We start from the raw sequence: 18,704 nt of genomic DNA on the forward strand, positions 1-18,704 counted from the left end.
ATGTGAGAACAAATAAAATATTAGTGAGAGTGATATTGTGCAGTTACCTTTAATATGAATCCCACATTTATGAGGTTACATAGGAAGTTACATGTATGATGTTACATGTATGGTGATACATTCACACACTAAAATGATTCCTCCCCAATTATCAAAAGCATCTGATTTCCAACCTATGTAGCTATATATTTGTGAGCTAGTCTAGCTGAAATTTGGATTTTGGAAATATTCTATAGAATAATTCAAATACAATGCAATTCATCTGTGAAGTGAAAGTAAAATAATTTATAAAATATGGAGGAATGATGAAATTCATGAAAATGATATTGGAGAACTGCAAAGTCAACTATAATGAAGTGGTGATATTTGCAAGCATGCTGACATGATTGGTACTTCAAGGGAAATGAATTGAGTATCAAAGAGTGAGTGAAGCTACTGGAGGAATGAATCAAGGTCCTGGAAATTTTTACAAAACATATGATCATGCTATACAATTCAAACATAAATGAAGGATTTAAATTATACTATTATATAATTTGGTAGGAAAAATTTTTACAAAATTTCAACATTTGATTAATTCCTTATTATTTTTATTAAATTTTTATTTAGAACTACTTTCAAATTTATGAGTTACAAAAAATAATACAAACCCCATACAGAGAACTTGAACCTGCCACTACATACCCCAAGTATCTAGATCCACCAGTTTTAACATTGTGTCACATTTCTCACATCATCTATCTATCTATCTATCTATCTATCTATCTATCTATCTATCTATCTATCTACCTACCTATCTATCCATTCATTTTCTGAACTCTTGAGTGCAGGCTGTATATACCACACTCCTTGAACAGTTAATGCTGCCATGTACAATTCTTACAAATAAGGATTTTATTCTCTTATATAATGACTTTAATTGCAGTTACCAAGTTTAAGAAATTTAATATTGATATAAAGCTTACAGTCTATATTACATTTTTTGTATGTCCCAATAATATCCTCTTGACATTTTTCTTCTTCCTTTTAGTTCCCATCCAGAATCATATACGGCATTTAATTTTCATTGTCTCTTTAGTTGCTTTTTCTTTTTTTTTTTAATATGCAGGGAACATATATACAACATAAACATTCCCATCACAACAACTCCCAAACATAATATTCAATGCGATTAATCACATTCACAATGTTGCAGTACCCTCACCACCTTCCATTATAAAACTTTACCATTACCCAAACCAAAACCTTATACCCATTATGCATTAATTACCCATCCCCCACCTCAACCCAATGAAGCAAACTATACTCTAATTTCTGTCTCTGTGGGTTTCCATATTTTCTGATATTTTCTTTGTAGTTACCATGGGGCATAAATATAACATCCTAAATCTGTATCAATCTCCTTTATTTTGATACCAACTTAACTTTAATAATATAAACAAGCTATGTTACTATATCCCTTTCCCCCACTTTGATGTAGTTTTTGTCACAAATCACAGGTTTATACATTATGAGCCCAGAACCTCTGATTTACAATTACATTGTATGCATTTGTCTTTTAGATCCTGTAAGAAGCGAAAAGTGGAGTTACAAACCAAAAATACAATAAGGCTGGCATTGATATATACCCATGTCATTATCATTATCGGAGATCTTCAATTCTTTATGCAGCTTTGAGCTATTGTCTATTGTACCTTCCTTTCACTTTCAAAACTCACTTTAACATCTATTGTAGGGATAGTATAGTTGGGATGAACTCCATCAGCTTTTATTTATCTGGGAATGTCTTAATCTCTCCCTCAGTTTTGAAAGACAGTTTTACCAGAGATAGAACTCTTGGTTGGCAATTTTTTGTTTCCAGCACTTTAAATGTGTCATCCCATTGCCTTCTTGCCTCCACGGTTTTTGATGAGAAGTCCACAATTAATCTTATTTAAGCTCCCTTGTATGTGACAGATTTCTTATTTCTTGCAGCTTTAGGATCGTCTCATTTTTGACATACGACAGTTTGACTGCCATATGCCACAGTGTGGGTCTTTTTAGGTTTATCCTGCTTGGAGTTCATTGAACATATTGGATGTGAATATGAAGATTTTTCATTAACTTTTGGAATTTTCAGTCATTATTTTTGTTAACATTCTCTCTGCCCATTTCTCTTTTTCTTCTGCTTCTGAGACTCCCACAATGTATACATGGTATGCTTGATGGTGTCCCAAAGGTTCCTCAGTCTCTGTTCACTTTCCTTCACTCTTTCTTCTTTCTGCTCCTCAGACCAAATGATTTCAGTTGTCCTATATTCAAGCTCTCCAATGCTTTCTTCTTCCAGCTTCAATCTGCTGTTGAACCCCTCTATGGAAATTTTAATTTCTTTTGTTGTGGTCTTCAGCTCTGTTTAGTTCCCTTTAATAATTTCTACCTCTTTATTGATATTCCTTTTGTGGTCATCAGTCATTTTCCTGATTTTCTTTAGTTCTTACTTGCTCTTTGAGCATGTTTAGGACCATTTCTTAAGAAAATTATTTGTATGGTATGTTTCACTTCTGCTGCTCCTCATGGATGCTTTGTAATTCATTAATCTTCTCTATTGCCTGGCCTTTGCTTCCTGTTTCTTTGTATATTTGTTACTTTTTGTTCAAATCTGGGCAATTTGATATTTTAATGTGTTATCACTGGAATTTAGACTCTGAGGTGTCTATTCCTTAAGCTTGTTTCAGCTAGTGATATAACAGAGCTTTCCTTGAATGCCAGGAGCAAACAAAAGAAAAAGATAAAGAAACAGAAGGAAAAAGGAAAACACTTTTCCCACTCTTTGCTGATTGACCTGACCTGTATGTGTGTTCTCCTTAGGACTTATCCATACAAAGCTATTCAAAGAATAGCTCCAGGCAAAAGTATAGGGGCCTCTATGATCCTTTCTACACATATGTCCTGCCTTGGGCATGTGCATATGACCCTTGAAATTTCCTCCATATACGTGGTTATGAATGTCCACTTTTCCCTAGAAAACAGGTTCCTCATGGTCAAAGGCATAGCACTATATTTCTTACACTCAGCAATCCTTGCCTCAAGTTGCACGACTTAACTAATCTCCCACAGTATTGTGTAGGAGAGCTCATTGAGCTGCCTTCTACACACAGGTCAGGTTCTGGGATGCTGAGTCACTCAGGTCACCACCAGTAAGATTGGGCCAGTAATACCAGCTCCCAGTATATACATACATCAGGGTTTCTCTTGTCCCTCCAGAATTGGGTCCAGGAATCCTAACTGGGAGTATACCTAGCTCTGTACTGAGCCAGTGAGGGGATGGGTAAGGGCCTACCAGGAAACCATGAAATCCTACAACTTTTATATGGTCTTTTTCTTGTTTGGCTACTCACCCTGCTATTGCAGTTAATTGTTTGAGAGGCATGTTTCTGCCAGTACTTGCTGGTTATTCAGAAAGATTCTTTATTACATTTAATATTTTACTTTCTGAATCCAATTATAGCTAATATTTTGTTCAACTTTTTTTTTTTTACAAATTTCGTTTTTGTTTTCTACAAACATCCTGAAATAAACTGCCTTTTCACTGTTTCCTATGAAAGTTGATTCCCCTTGAAGTGGATTCACTCTAAGTGTCCCTTTTAAAATATTCATTTTCCTAAGATCAGGAAGATTTCACATAAGGAAAAACCCTTGAATGTGACAATTTTGAAAACTAAAGCAAATACCAGATGCTTATCAAAGAACGCTACTTATGGCAATGAAGAAACAGATGTAGACAACACATTCTAAGGCAGAAAAATTTTTGTTATGATATGTTCTTTCCAAAATGTGGTTCAGTAATTATTTCAAGTGCAGGGAAAGCCTTTGCAATAGTTCTTATGATACCTGGAGAAGTCAAATACAATTTTGTCTGTGAATCTTGATATATTACTGTTATTGTTGTCTCTGTTTCCCTTGTCATTTCTGTTATTTGGTTCAGGTAAAGAAAAGGATAATGGTTACCAAACATAGAGAATTAGGAAGTGGCTAAATGCCACACTATCAGTGCTTCATATGTAGATTTTTCTTCAAGATATACACCATGGTTTTAAAATATAGTGAGATGCTAACTTAATGCCATTAGACTTACCAGTATTTTGATCGATGCATTAAGGTAAACAAAAACAAGCATGAGTAACCATTAGAGAACTAAAGGTAAATATTGGCACAAGATGGAATGTAGTTGTACACGTTCTGTTGAGTAAAATTTCGGAGATAGTTGGCCTAGTATTATACAATTGGCTATTCTTAGTAAGAGGAAGAGAGAGTTGGGAAATGTGTTGCTCATCAAATATGAAGAAACATTGCTTTTAACTATTTATTATAAAATGGAGTATAAAATAACATTGTTCAGTTTCTCTGCAGTTTGCATTTGATTATATAAGAAAACAATGCATTTGCCATTAAGACTGAACATCCTTTAATTTTGTAGGACCACTAACGTTTGAGTTTATATTGTAACAATAATAACAAAATGATAATTATAACAGTTAATTTTTGTATCTCAGGCTTATATTTTTTCAAATATTCTGGTTCCACTTAATTTTATGTCTTGCCAACTGCAAATCATACATTAAAAATACTGTTATTATTGTTAATGTTTCAAATAGATTATATAATACTCAATGCACAAAATAAGAAAAAATTAAGATAAAATCTGTAGCATTTTTCAAAGCAATGTAATTAAAGAGGTAATTAATTCATTAAAATGAAAATATACAAACTGAATTATATATTGATAAGAATTTACTTAAAATTATGAAATTTGTTAAAAGTTTTATTGTTCTATGAAACAATCTTCTTTTATGAAGAGGAAATAAAAATACAGCTGAGAATAGGAGCATTGTGAAAGGAAAACACTTATTTACAGAATAATAGGTTTCAATTTTTTTTACATAGAAGTCTATCATTAAAGGAATATACTAGTGAAAATAAAAAATTGGAAAACAAGGTGGGATGATTCAATGGAAGAACAATCAACTTTAAGCTATATTGATATTTCAAATGAGGCAATTTGAATTTCCTTGCAATTGCTTCTTAGCTTTGTTTTTTTTTTTTTTGTTTTTTTTTTAATGTTCAAGCCTATTGTAATGCTATTTTTTTAAAGAACTGCGTTTTCAATATGGTCTTTCTATTTCAATGCCATTGGGACAGACCAGCAATCAGATAACAACATTTTATTGACTACAAGTTTATTAAAGTTTTGAAACTGAAAAATCAAAATTTTAAGTCAATGAAATGATTTTCTTAAAGTCCCTAAAAAATTCAGAGTAATTAAAAAGATTCTGTAGCAAATTTTATGCACCTTTATACAGTAACAGTCTGTGAATTTACAAAATATATTGCTTCATTCATCTCTTAATGTGAGAAATTTGAACATGGTTATATAACAATTAATCACAGTTTATATGCCTCAGTATTCCTGCCAAATTCATTGTGTTGTAGTTAATATAGAGTGTATAGAACTATTAACATCATTTAAATTGATAGCTCGTATTTTGGACCATGGTCTAATTTTTATAAGTAGATTTTTATTATTTCAAAAGTAATTTATGTATGTGGTGAAAAATTAATACTGGCATTAGCAAAAATTAGAAAATTAAATTCAAACATTTTAAGAACAATCAGAACTATTATGTTATTATTTTCTGCTTATAAAATAGGTATTTATTTATAAAAATAAAAATTTATACCAATGTATAGTATAGTATATTTCCAAAAAGTTTTATAGTTGAATGGAATTGTTCATATTAAATATCATATTAAATACTAATGTATTTAAAATGTAAACATTTAAATAAAACTTCTGTTTGAGGCCATGTGGGGAAGTTGGAATCTTATCATCTTAATTTCTGGTAGCTCATGTAACAGAATTTTAAATACATTAACCATATTAATTTTTCAGACATAACAATTTAGTTAACAAATCTTCTGTTCTTGAGTATTTTATTTTTAAAATATCTACACCATTTGCTAGGATGGAATGAACCATTTTTGCATCCAATAATTACACATTTCTCTCAGTCATATAAATTTTAAAAATGGAAACAATGATTCTGATTATATGAGGTTTAGGGAACTTCTGATGTATAATATCAAATTACTCCCTAGCATAATTGTAAAATAATTCCAATCTTTTTTTATTGAGATGTTACTGTTTTACTTCAGCCTATATTGGGTGAATGTGTACATTATTCTCTCCTCTAAAAACAATCATTTTAATTGCAAAATTTCTTTTTTGGGGTGGTGGGAATGGGTGGGAATATATTATCCTATTGTTATTTTTATTCATTGATTTTCTAGGCCTCTTAAAGTTGTTTTGCCAAAGGGTGGTTTGGCACATATGTGTCTTCCTTTCCAGATAAAAAGATAATGCACAGATGATAGATGGTAATGAGAGACAGATGGACTACACATTATTTGTGTATATATATAGTATATAAGTATATATATTGTGCTGGTTTGGAGCTGTTATGTACCCCACAAAAAGGCCATATTCTTTTAATCCCTCCCTGTGAGGGCAGACCTTTTGTGGATGGGAACTTTTGGTTCAACTGAGATGTGAACCAGCCTATTCAGGGTGGGTTTAATCCCTTTACTGGGGTCCTTTATTAGGATAAGAGAGACAAAAATGCCCACAGAAGACATTTTGGAGAAACATTTTGCAGAGAGCCAATGAAACCAGAACACAGGACAGAAGGACCAGCAGATGCTGCCATTTGTTTTTCCATGTGTCAGAGGAACTCCAGATGTCAGCAGTCTTTCTTCAGAGAAAGTATCTTTCTCTTGAAAAATGGACATTTTCATGGCTGTAGAACTGTAAATTTATACCTAATAAATTCAAATTGGAAAAAAAAAAACATTTCTGGTGTATTGCATTCCAGCAGCTTTAGCAAACTGAAACATAAGTGTATAATATATGTATGATTAAAATTGGAAACAATTTGATTTAATAAATAGATGTTGCTTCATGAAATAGCTCTCTGCTCAGCTGAATACAAAATATTTGTGGCAAAATATATAAAATCCAAAATTCCAGACAACAAAGTATACTTGTAAGATCATATTCTCAGAGTAGCCAGAATTATGTTTTCTCTCCCCCAAAAGATGCATAAGGACAGTAGAGTTCTAGAACCACTAACAAAAATCTCTCCCTATCCACAGAAATTTTTTATCAGAATTTAATGGATGAAAAAATAAAGTGTTTTAGGTACAATACAATGTTGGTTTTTTTATTCTGTTTGTGTAAATGTCTTTTAAGACAAGTCAGTTTATCTCTGATAATTTAAAAATCCATACACAAAAACTGTGTGTTACGGTATTCTTTTTGTCACTCTTTTGTATCATTTATTTGTTTTTGAATAGGTAATACATCCACATGCTTTAAAATTAGTGTCTTAATTTGCTAAAGCTGCCAGAATGCAATGTACCATAAACAGGCTGGTTTCGCATGGGAATTTATTAGGTTGCAAATTTACAGTTATCAGTCCATGAAAATGTCCAAATTAATGCATCAAGAGGCAGATACCTTCTCTGAAGAAAAGTCAATGGTATCAGGGGTTCCTCTGTCACATGGGAAGGAACATGATGATGTCTGCTGGTCCTTATTCTCCTAGGTTCTGATTTCAAAATAGCTTTTTCTTGGGGTGTTTTCTTTCTAGATTCTCTGAGCTCTCTCCAAAATGTCTATCCCTTTCATCCTCTCATAGAGACTCCAGCAAGGGGATTAAGACCCACCTTGAATGGATGGGGTCATATCTCCATGCAAACATCTTAATCAAAATGTCCCACCCACAATAAGTCTGCCCCCACAATACTGTACTAAAAGAACATAGGCTTTTCCAGGGTACATAATAGATTCAACTCAGCACAATTAGAAAGGTACAAAAAGGCATGCAGTAAAAAATCTACTTCCTACCCCAGTCCCCTAATCAACCCATCTTGCACCCTTGAAACAAACAGTGTTATTAGTTTCATGTAGACCCTTCCCATAGCTATCATTATTAGTTTCAGCAGTTTATACAGGAGTTTAAGAACTCAGATTTTAAAGGTTCCCCAAAGAATCTTTTGGCAGCCCACCTAAAAAATACACAATTAGTTTAAAATAAATGGGGTTATTTTTTAGATGATGAATTCAAAAGTCAAATTATGATATATTACCTTTTTGCAACTTATGTAACCTTTACGTCACATCTACCTCAAGGTCTAGCATTCTATGTTTATAATTTATGGAGCAAATACATATTGAACAAAAATGGTAATAACAACCTTAAGCAAACAAATAAAAAACAGAATATGACCTTATGGAGTTAGTCCAGTTTGGAGACAAAAATTCACCAAAATAATCATATGATTACACTTTCAGTGTGATGTGGTAGGAGAAGGGGACTAAGGTAGGGAGGTCAGAAGGTCTTCTTGGAGTTGGAGATCAGAACTGAGGTCAGAAGGATGAGGACTCGAATTGCTTTCCAGGCACAGAACAAAGCATATGCAAAGACTCTTTGGAAGGAGGAAGATGATGAGGAGGTATTGGAAGAGGCAAGTATGGCTGGAGCAGAGGGTACATGGTTGAATGTGGTCTGAGAGATGGAGAGGTGGGGAAGGAGCCTGGCCATTCAGGGCTTGGTTAGTTAAGAGATTTTGTCTAAGAGAATAGGAAGCTGTTATTATTATTATGCTTTTAATTAGAGAAGTTGTAGGTTAAGAGAAGAGTCATATAAAAAAATACAGCATTCCCATATACCCCACTGTTGTTGACACTTTGCAACAATGTGGTACTTTTGTTACAGTTGATGAAAGAATATTAAAATAATACTATTAAATATAGTCCATCATTTACAATAGGTGTATTTTCCCCTTATACACCCTATTATTAACTTCTTGTATTAGTATCATACATTTGTTATAATTCATGAAAGAACTTTCTTATCCTTGTTACTATTAACCCCAGTCAATCATCCACAAAAGGTTCACTGTTTTATACAGTCCCGTATTTTATAGTCTAACTTTCATTCTAGTAAGATACACCTAAAACTTTCCCTTTCAACCACATTCACATACATAATTCAGGTGCTTATTATACTCAGAAAATATGCTACCATCACCACCATCCATTTCCAAAAAACTTAAATAGAAATTCTGTAGAAACTACGCATCAGCTCCCCCAATCTACCCATTGGTATCCTACATTCTAGATTCTAACTCTATGAGTTTATAATTAGTTCATGTCAGTGAGATCATGCAATATTTGTCCTTTTGTATCTGCGTTATTTCATTCAGCATAACATCCTCAAGATTCATCTATGCTGTCACAGTATCAGGACTTCATTCCTTTTTACAGCTGAATAATATCCCATCACATTTATAGACCACATTTGGTTTATTCATTCATTGAGCTGCTTCCATATTTTGACAATTGTGAATAATACTGCCATGAACATTGCTGTACAAACATCTGTTTGAGTCATCACTTTTAATATTTCTTGGTATATACTTAGTAGCAGGATTGCTGGGTCATATGGTAGTTCTATATTTAGCTTTCTGAGGAAATGCCAAACTCTTCTGCAGTGGCTGCACCATTTTATATTCCCACCCTCAATACTGTTCCTATTTTCCCACCAGCAATGAATGAGTGTTCCTATTTTCCCAAATCCTCTCCAGCACTTGTAATTTTCTGTTTTTTTGTTTGTTTTTTTTTTTGATAGTAGCAATTCTAGTGGGTGTGAAATGATATCTTGTAGCTTTGATTTACATTTCCTTTATAGCTGGTGATGTTGAGCATCTTTTCTTGTGCTTTGTAGTCATTTGTATATCCTTTTTGGAGAAATATCTATTCAAGTCTTTTGCCCATTTTTAATTGAGATGTTTGTCTTTTTATTTTTTTTTATTAAATTCAGTTTTATTGAAATACATTCACACACCATACAATCATCCATGATATACAATCACTGTCCACAGTATGATAATATAGTTATGCATTCATCACCACAATCTACTCTGAACATTTTCCTTACATCAGAAAGAACCAGAACAAGAATAAAAAATAAAAGTGAAAAAAGAACACCCAAATCATCCCCCCATCCCACCCCATTTGTCCTTTAGTTTTTATCCCCATTCCTCCACTCATCCATACACTAGATAAAGGGGGTGTGATCCACAAGGTCTTCACAATCACACTGTCACCCCTTGTAATCTACATTATTATATAATTGTCTTCAGGAGTCCAGACTCCTGGGTTGGAGTTTGGTAGTTTCAGGTATTTACTTCTAGCTATTCCAATACATTAAAGCCTAAGAGGTGTTATCTATATAGTGCATAAGAATGTCCACCAGAGTGACTCTCGACTCCATTTGGAATCTAGATGTTTGTCTTTTAAAAGTTGAGTTAAGATTTATTTATATATTCTGGATATTAAACCCATATCAGATATGTGGTTTCCAACTACTTTCTCACATGAGTAGATTGTCTTTTCACTTTCATGACAGTCATTTGATGTGAAAAAGCTTTTAATTTTGAAGATGTCCCATTTATCTGTTTCTTTTCGCATTGCTTGTGCTTTGGATGTATAATCTAAGAAAACATTGTCTAGCCCAATTCTTGAAGATGCTTCCTTAAATTTTCTTCTAGGAGCTTTATCACCCTGGCTCCTATATTAAGCCCTTATTCCATTTTGAGTTAATTTTTGTATATGGTTTGAGACAGTGGTCCTCCTTCATTCTTTGCATATGTATATCCAGTTCTCCCAGCACCATTTGTTGAAGAGACTATTCTTTTCCAAGTGAATGGACTTGGCAGCCCTGGCCAACATCAGTTGGCCTTAGATGTGAAGGTCTATTTCTGAACTCTCAATTCAATTCCATTGGTCAAAATATCTATCCTTCTGCCAGTACTATGCTGTTTTGACCATTGTCATTTTTAGTATGCTTTAAATTTGGGAAGTGTTAGGCCTCCAACTTCATTTTTCTTTTTCAAAATGTTTTTGACAATTCAGGGCCCCTTACCCTTCCAAATAAATTTGATAATTGGCTTTTCCATTTCTGCATAGTCAGCTATTGGGATTTTGCTTAGGATTCTGTTGAATCTGTAAATCAGTTAGGGTACAATCGGCATCTTAACAATATTCAGTCTTCCAATTCATGAGCGTGGAATGTCCTTCCATTTATTTAGGTCTCCCTTGATTTCTTTTAGCAATGTTTTTTAGATTTCTGTGTACAAGTCCCTTATGTCCTTGGTTAAATTTATTCCTAGATATTCGATTATTTTAGTTGCTATTGTAAATGGAATTTTGTCTTGATTTCCTCCTCAGATTGCTCCTTACTAGTGTGTGGAAACACTAACAATTTTTCATGTTGTTCTTGCTGAATTCTTTTATTACTGCTAGTAACTTTGATTCCTATTTATAAGTGTTTTATTGCAAAAAAGATGCTGAATTTTCTCAAATATCTTCTCTGCATCAAGATGATCATGTGTTTTATTTTTCCCTTTGTTTTGTTAGTGTGGTATATTATTTAATTGATTTTCTTCGTTGAACCACCCTTGAATAACTGGGATAAAACCCACTGGTTCACGGTGTATAATTCCTTTCTTGTGCTGTTGCATTTAATATGCAAGTATTTTGTTGAGGATTTTTGCATCTATATGCATAAGAGAAATTGGTCTATAATTTTCTTTTCTTGTAGTAACTTTATCTGACTTTGATATTAGGGTGATGTTGGACTGATAGAATGACTAAAGTAGTGTTCCCTTGTCTTCAAATTTTTGGAAGACTTTGAGCAGGATTTTTATTAATTCTTCTTGGTATAATTGGTAGAATACACCTGTTAAGCCATCTCATCCTGGCCTGTCCTTGTTGGGGAGATTCTGATGGTGTGGTCTATCCTGGAGAATGATCCATAAGCACTCAAGAAGAATGTATATTGTACAGTTTGGGGTTTTAATGTTCTGCGTATGTCTGTTAGATGTAGTTCGTTCATTATGATGTTCCAGTTCTCTGTTTCCTTAGTGATTTTCTGTCTGGATGTTTGGTCTGTTGATGTGAGTTATGTATTGAAGTCTACAACTATTATTATAGAGGTGTCTATTTCTCCCTTTAGTTTTGCCAATGTTTGCCTCATGTATGTTGGGGTAGTCTGGTTAGGTGAATAAATATTTATGATTGTTATTTCTTCTTAGTGGATTGCCCCTTTTATTAATAACTAATGTCCTTCTATGACTCTTATAACAGCTTTTAACTAAAACTCTATTCATCTGATGTTAGTTTAGCTACTGCAGCACTCTTTTGGTTAGTATTTGCATGGATTATCTTTTTCTATCTTTTCACTTTCAACATGTTTGTGTTTTTTGGGTTTAAGGTGAGTCTCTTGTAAAAAGCATATAGTTGAACCATGCTGTTTCATCCATTCTGCCAATTCATGTATTTTGATTGAGGAGTTCAATCCATTAAAATTCAGTGTTATTACTGTTAAGGCAGTACTTGCTCCAGCCATTAAGTTCTTTGGTCATTATATGTTATACTTTTTGGCTCTCCTTTCCTTTATTGTTGCTTAGTTTTCTGTATATTTGATCTTTTGTGATGTATCTGACTGACCTCTTTCTCTTTTCTGTGTCTCTGTATTTTTAAAATACTTTCTTGGTGTTTATCCTGGGGTTTGTATCACACAACCTACATCTATAACCCACTAATTAGAAAAGATATCCACTTGGCTTCAATAGTATACATATTATCTGTTTCTCCTCTTTACGTTGTTTTTGTTCAACTTTACCTTTTTATATTTTGTGCATCTATTATAAGGAAATATGCCTTTTTCTTGTTAAATTGTATTCTGATATTTATAGCAATTAAAGAGTAGAACTTCATATAGAGGATACAGTGCTATTGGTTTTGCATTTACTTTTTTAGTTACTCTTACTGATGGTTTTCATTTCTTCAGACTACTTAAGCCACTCTCTTCTATCTTTTACTTTCAACCTGCAGAACTCCCTTTAGCAATTCTTGTAGGGCAGGTCTTTTGTTGAATTCTCAGTTTCTGTCTCAGTGTGAATGTTTAAACTTCCCTTCATTTTCAAAAGACGGTTTTGCTGGAAAAGAATTTTTGCTTGGCAGTTTTTCTCTTTCACTACCTTAAGTATGTCATATCACTGCCTTCTTGCTGCCTTGGTTTCTGATGAAAAAGGGGTACTTAGTTTTATAGAGGATCCATTGTATGTGATGAATCACTTTTCTCTTGCTGCTTTCAGAATTCTCTATCTTTGGCATTTGACATTCTGATTAGAATGTGTCTTGGAATAGGTTCCTTATGATTTATTCTGTTTGGAATATGATGCATTTCTTGAATATGTATATTTTTATGACCTTCATAAGAGTGGGAATTTGGAGCCAGATTTCCTCAAATATTCTTTCAGCCCCCTTTCCCTTTTCTTCTCCTTCTGGGATACTCATGGCACATACGTTTGAAAACTTTGTGCTGCCACTGATATTGCTGAGACATTGTTCAATTTTTAAAATTATTTTTTCTCTTTATCTGACTGTGATTTAAATTGTCCTGTCTTCTAGTTCACTAATTCTTTTTTATGCCTGTTCACATCTGCTGTTGTATGACTATAGTGTATCTTTAAACTCTGCTATTGTCCCTTTCATCACCATAATTTCCGTTATGCTTCTTTTATACTTAAACATTCTTCTTTATGCTCACAGAGTGTCTTGTCAATATCTTTCAGTTCTTTATTCATTGTTTCCTTCATCTCCTAGATTTCTTTTAGGAGATTTGTTTGAACATGTTTAATTGTTTTGTTTTTTTTTTGTTTTGTTTTGTTTTGTTTTTTCCAATTTCTGAGTCTCCTCTGAAGTTTTAATTTGTTCCTTTAACTGAGTAAGACATATATTCCTAATTCTTAGTATGGCTTATAATTATTTTCTGATGTCTAGGTATCTGATTATATTGATGAGTTAACTTTGAAGGTCTGTTTCTCCCTCTTGTCCAGGGTTGTACTGTGATTGGTTTTGTGTTAAGGCTCTTCTTTGACATTTTGTCCAACTTTAGCCCTTTAGAACAGTCCATTTTTAATTGTTCACATTTTCTCAACTCTTCTTCATCTGAATCTTGTCCTGGATATACTACACAAATATTAAGATCACACATTTTGTGCAATTGTTTCACCTCCAGGAGAAAGCTTCCTCTCCTCTGTTCCTTCTCCAGGAATCTTGATTTGTTATTGTGCAGAATTTTCTCCCCAGCTCCTACGAATTTTTTAAATTCTCTCCCTCACTCAGTATCTCATTTTCCTTATACTTTTCAGTTGAGACCTCACCTATCTTTTAGCAGTTCAGTCTAACCCTCCTTTTATTTTTAATCTGTGAGGATTTTTCTGCCTCAAGTTTCTTCCCCAAAAGTTTTCCCACCCTGGGGAGCCAAATGGGGTCAATCTGGAGAAGAGTATCTCTTCAGAAATGTCTGTTTTGGGATCCAGCACTCAGAAACTGGATTGAGTACACAATTCTTGACAGCAGTTTTACCACTGCCCCGCCCATCTCTTCCTCCCTCCTTCCTGCATTCCTTTTTATATGCAGCACTCCTCAAGTGGCTTGTGTTCCTTCTTGGGTCTCTGTGCCCTGGATATACATGGGGTTCTGTATCATTTCTCTGAGTGGTTCTATAGTTTCCATGGTGGGAAGGACATTGGCTGTGCTGCCTCTGTGTGACTCTTAAGTTCTGGAAGTCCAAGTGGGGAGAAAGGGACAGTTCCTGTCATTTTAATCACTAAATCTCTGGGAAGATTTTCCAGGGGATGTCTTACATTGCCATTTTGATGACATCATTTCCCAGAGCAAATTCTTAAACATAAATATACAAGAAAAATCCTTGAGCTTTTTTTTTCAACTATAAACTGTAAGTCACATATTATGCTACTGTTAAGAACAAGATAACAATATCACTAGATATATTTCCATTATTGCAATCCTTACTCTTACCATATTTTTAGAACCTGAAAATTCATAAGAAATTTGTCCAATATTTTTTAACAATTCTGTTATAATAATGCAAATACATGGATCCAGGGAATTGCTGTGCAGTAGATATCAATTTGATATATTTTTCATGTTGCCATATAAATATATATATATATAGAGAGAGAAAGAGACAGAAATCAATAAGTATCTTATTATTTCCTGTGACTTAACATTGTCTCTCAGATATACTAGGTTTGAAATTTAAATCAAGGTACAATGAAAAATTCCTGAAGAAAATGTAAGAGTCTTGGTGTCTCTGTGCCACTTCAAACTCTGTTACTAGGTAGTATCATGGGCTTTGGTATTTTACTTTATTCTCTTACTTTCCCTGGACTTAAATATTCTCCTCTTTGAATTTCCGTGTGATGAATTAAGTCAAAATTGAAGACTCTTTCCTTTGTGTCATCCCTAAAGAGTTTACCTACCTTCTATTGCGCTTTTTACACTGCCGTGCCTTTATTTGCTTGTGTGCATGTGTGCTGGTGTGGATGTATTATGTCCCCCAAAGCACTGCATTCCTTAATTCATTCTTGTGGGGGGCAGACATATTAGTGTTGATTGAATTGGAATCTTTGGATTAGGTTGTTCCCATGGACATGTGACCCACCCAACTGTGGGTAATATGTTTGATTAAATTATCTCCATGGTGATATGAACCCTGCCCATTCAGGGTAGGTCATGATTTTATCACTGGAGTGCCATAAAAGAGCTCACAAACAGAAGGACTTTAGAGAACTTCAGCTGAGAGAGAAATTTTGGTGACAGTCTTTGAAAGTAGACTTTTGCTAGTCCAGAGTTTGCCTGGGAGAAACTAAGAGAACACCCCCAGACACCTAGAGAGAAACATCCTAGGGGAAAGCCATTTTGAAACCGGAATGCTGGAGAGGATGCCAGCCATGTGCCTTTCCAGATGCCAGAGGTTTTCCAGATGCCATTGGTGTTCTTCAGGGAAGGTACCCTACTGTCGATGCCTTTGTTTGGCCTTCAGACTGTAAATTTGTAACCAAATAAACTCCCTTTTTAGAAGCCAATCCATTTCTAGTGCTTTGCATAATGGCAGTGTTAGCAAACTGGAACGGCATGCCTCCTATATTCTATTTCGGTATAAAGTATTATTTGTTGTTGTGTCCACAGTTCATAGCACAGAAACTGGCTCACAGTAGAAGTGCTTTTAGTGATTCTGAATTAAATTAAATTGTATTGAATAAATTGATGCTTAAGCTTTTCAAATGTCAAACTTATGACATCTATCTATAATTGTATAATTGAATTAAAACTTGGAAACTTCACATAATGCATTAATGATCAATATTCCTGCAGATTTCTCTCTTTTCACTATTCCTATGCTTAGTAACCATCACAAGAATTTTAGCAAATTATAGACGATGACTCTGAAACAAAGCATATCTCAGAGATGCTTACCCTGATATCAGTCTTGAAGGCATGGCCCATAACATTTTGGTCTTCTTTTCCACCAGTTACTCTAGCTCAGCAATCTCAAGTTAATATATCTTATCAAAAATAGTGGTATCTTATATCGATGCTGAAGTATTTTGAAATATCATAAATGAGAGTCAATAGTTCACTTTCTTGTGAGACATCAGGACAGATCAAATATGTTAAGGAAAAGTCTGGTTTTACATGGCATCTGATAGAAGGTCCTATAATATCAGCATTCCAGTTTCTGACTAAAATTTCCATGAAGACAAAAGGGAAGATGTCAGTTTAATATTGAAAACTAATATATAAATATAATTACCTATCAGCTATAGTATTAAGATGAACCAACATGATTTGAATAAACAAAAGTGGGTCATTCATAATTTACTTCCTATCAAATGCAGCATAGTTCACTTACAAGTATGGAGAAAGACAATTTTTCCAGGGATATCAGGAACCCAGTGTTAGAAAATTTATGTACATTGTGTCTGGTGGTGAACAAGTTGTTTAACTATATTATTTGAGAGAGCATTATTCGTGTTTAGAGAATACAATAAATAAGAGAGCAGGCTAGAGAGTCCAATAAAAGAACAGAAGAGGCTGTGGGGCACAGATCTAAGTAATCCCTGCCCTCCAGGCCCCTAGAGTTTAGTGGGAAGTAAAGAGGAGTTTTAAATAATAGACAAAACAAATCACATATCATTAGATATCTTAAAGACTATGACAAAAAGTAAGAGTAATGGGGTTATTGTGGGGCTGGAAAAGTCAGGGGGGAAAATTTACAATAAAAAATATGGTGGCAGGAACTGCTGTGGCCACCACCACGTCCACCACAGCAGTCGCCGTGGCAGCTGTGAGGGTCCCGCGTGGGTGCGCAGGCAAAAGACTTCTTTGCATGCAGAAAGTTCCCTCAGAAAAGTTACCATCTTCTGGCCCACCATGGTGGATGACAATTGTGCTGCCTCGGATATATTATGTCCCACCAAAAGCCATATTCTTGTGGGGGCAGATGTATTAAAATTGATTAGGTTGGAATCCTTTGATTGTTTCCATGGAGATGTGACTCAACTGTGGGTGAAATATTTGATTAAATTATTTCCATGGAGATATGGACCCCACCCATTCAGAATGGGTCTTGATTTATTCACTGGAGTTCTATAAAAGAGCTCACAAGCAGAATAACCTCAGAGCAGCTGAGAGAGACATTTTGGAGATGGCTGCTGAAAGCAGACTTTTGCTGATGCTTTGGAGATGCTAGCCCAGAATTTGCTTCAGAGAAGCTAAGAGAGGACAAAATGCCCCAAGAGCAACATTTTGAAGAATGCACAGAAGCTTAGAGAGTAGCTGGAACAATGAGAATCAGCAGATGCCAGCCAAGTGCCTTCCCAGCTGACATAGGTTTTCTTTGGAGAAGGTACACTCATGTTGATTCCTTAATTTGGACATTTTAATGGCCTTCAGACTATAAATTTGTAACCAAGTAAATCCCCTTTATAAAAACCAATCCATTTCTGGTATTTTGCATAACAGCAGCATTAGCAAACTGGAACAACATTGATTTCACTACTGGAGATGCCAGGGCTTCCTGCACTTAACACTATGCAGTGCTCCACCCTGCACAAAAATGACTACTTAAAGATGACCATGCAAAATAGTGGAGATGTCAACTTCCAAAACTGGAAAGCAAGGTCATGCCAAGGTTCACCTGTTGGATTTGATATTTTCATGGGCAAAAAATATGAAGATATTTGCCCTTCTACACAACATGGATGTTCCAAATATTAAGAAAAATGATTATCAACTGATATGCATTCAGGATGGTTTCCTTTCCCTGCTGACAGAAACTGGCAAGGTTTGTGAGGATCTTAAGCTTCCAGAGGGTGAACTGGGTAAAGAAATAGAAGGAAAATGCAATGTAGGTGAAGATGTACAGGTATCTGTCATGTGTGCTTTGAGTGAAGTATATGCTGTAGCCATAAAGCCAGCAAATAAATGGAAACATCAGGCATGAGCAAACTGTTTAGGTCTGGATCAATTACAGATCTCAAGTTTGGTTCTAAGTTGTCACCAAAGCACTGGTCTTTATAAGCAACCTCATTTATTAATTATTTTGAAATTGTACTGTTAGCTTTGCAGGCAATTGGTAATTGTAAAAATAATCAAGACGTATGTCTTTTTTTTTTTTTTTTTTTTTTTTTTTAAAAATTTTGTAAGTTCCTTTACTATAACACTC

General features: G+C 34.3%; 1 pseudogene; it reads left to right on the forward strand.

Moving 5' to 3' along the window:
- The first annotated feature begins 8,472 nt into the window (after positions 1–8,472).
- LOC119530236 lies at positions 8,473–18,482 on the forward strand (annotated as a pseudogene).
- The last annotated feature ends 222 nt before the right edge of the window (positions 18,483–18,704 follow it).

The sequence above is a fragment of the Choloepus didactylus genome, chromosome 3 (genome assembly GCF_015220235.1).
Source record: "Choloepus didactylus isolate mChoDid1 chromosome 3, mChoDid1.pri, whole genome shotgun sequence".
In the NCBI taxonomy this organism is placed as follows: Eukaryota; Metazoa; Chordata; class Mammalia; order Pilosa; family Megalonychidae; genus Choloepus; species Choloepus didactylus.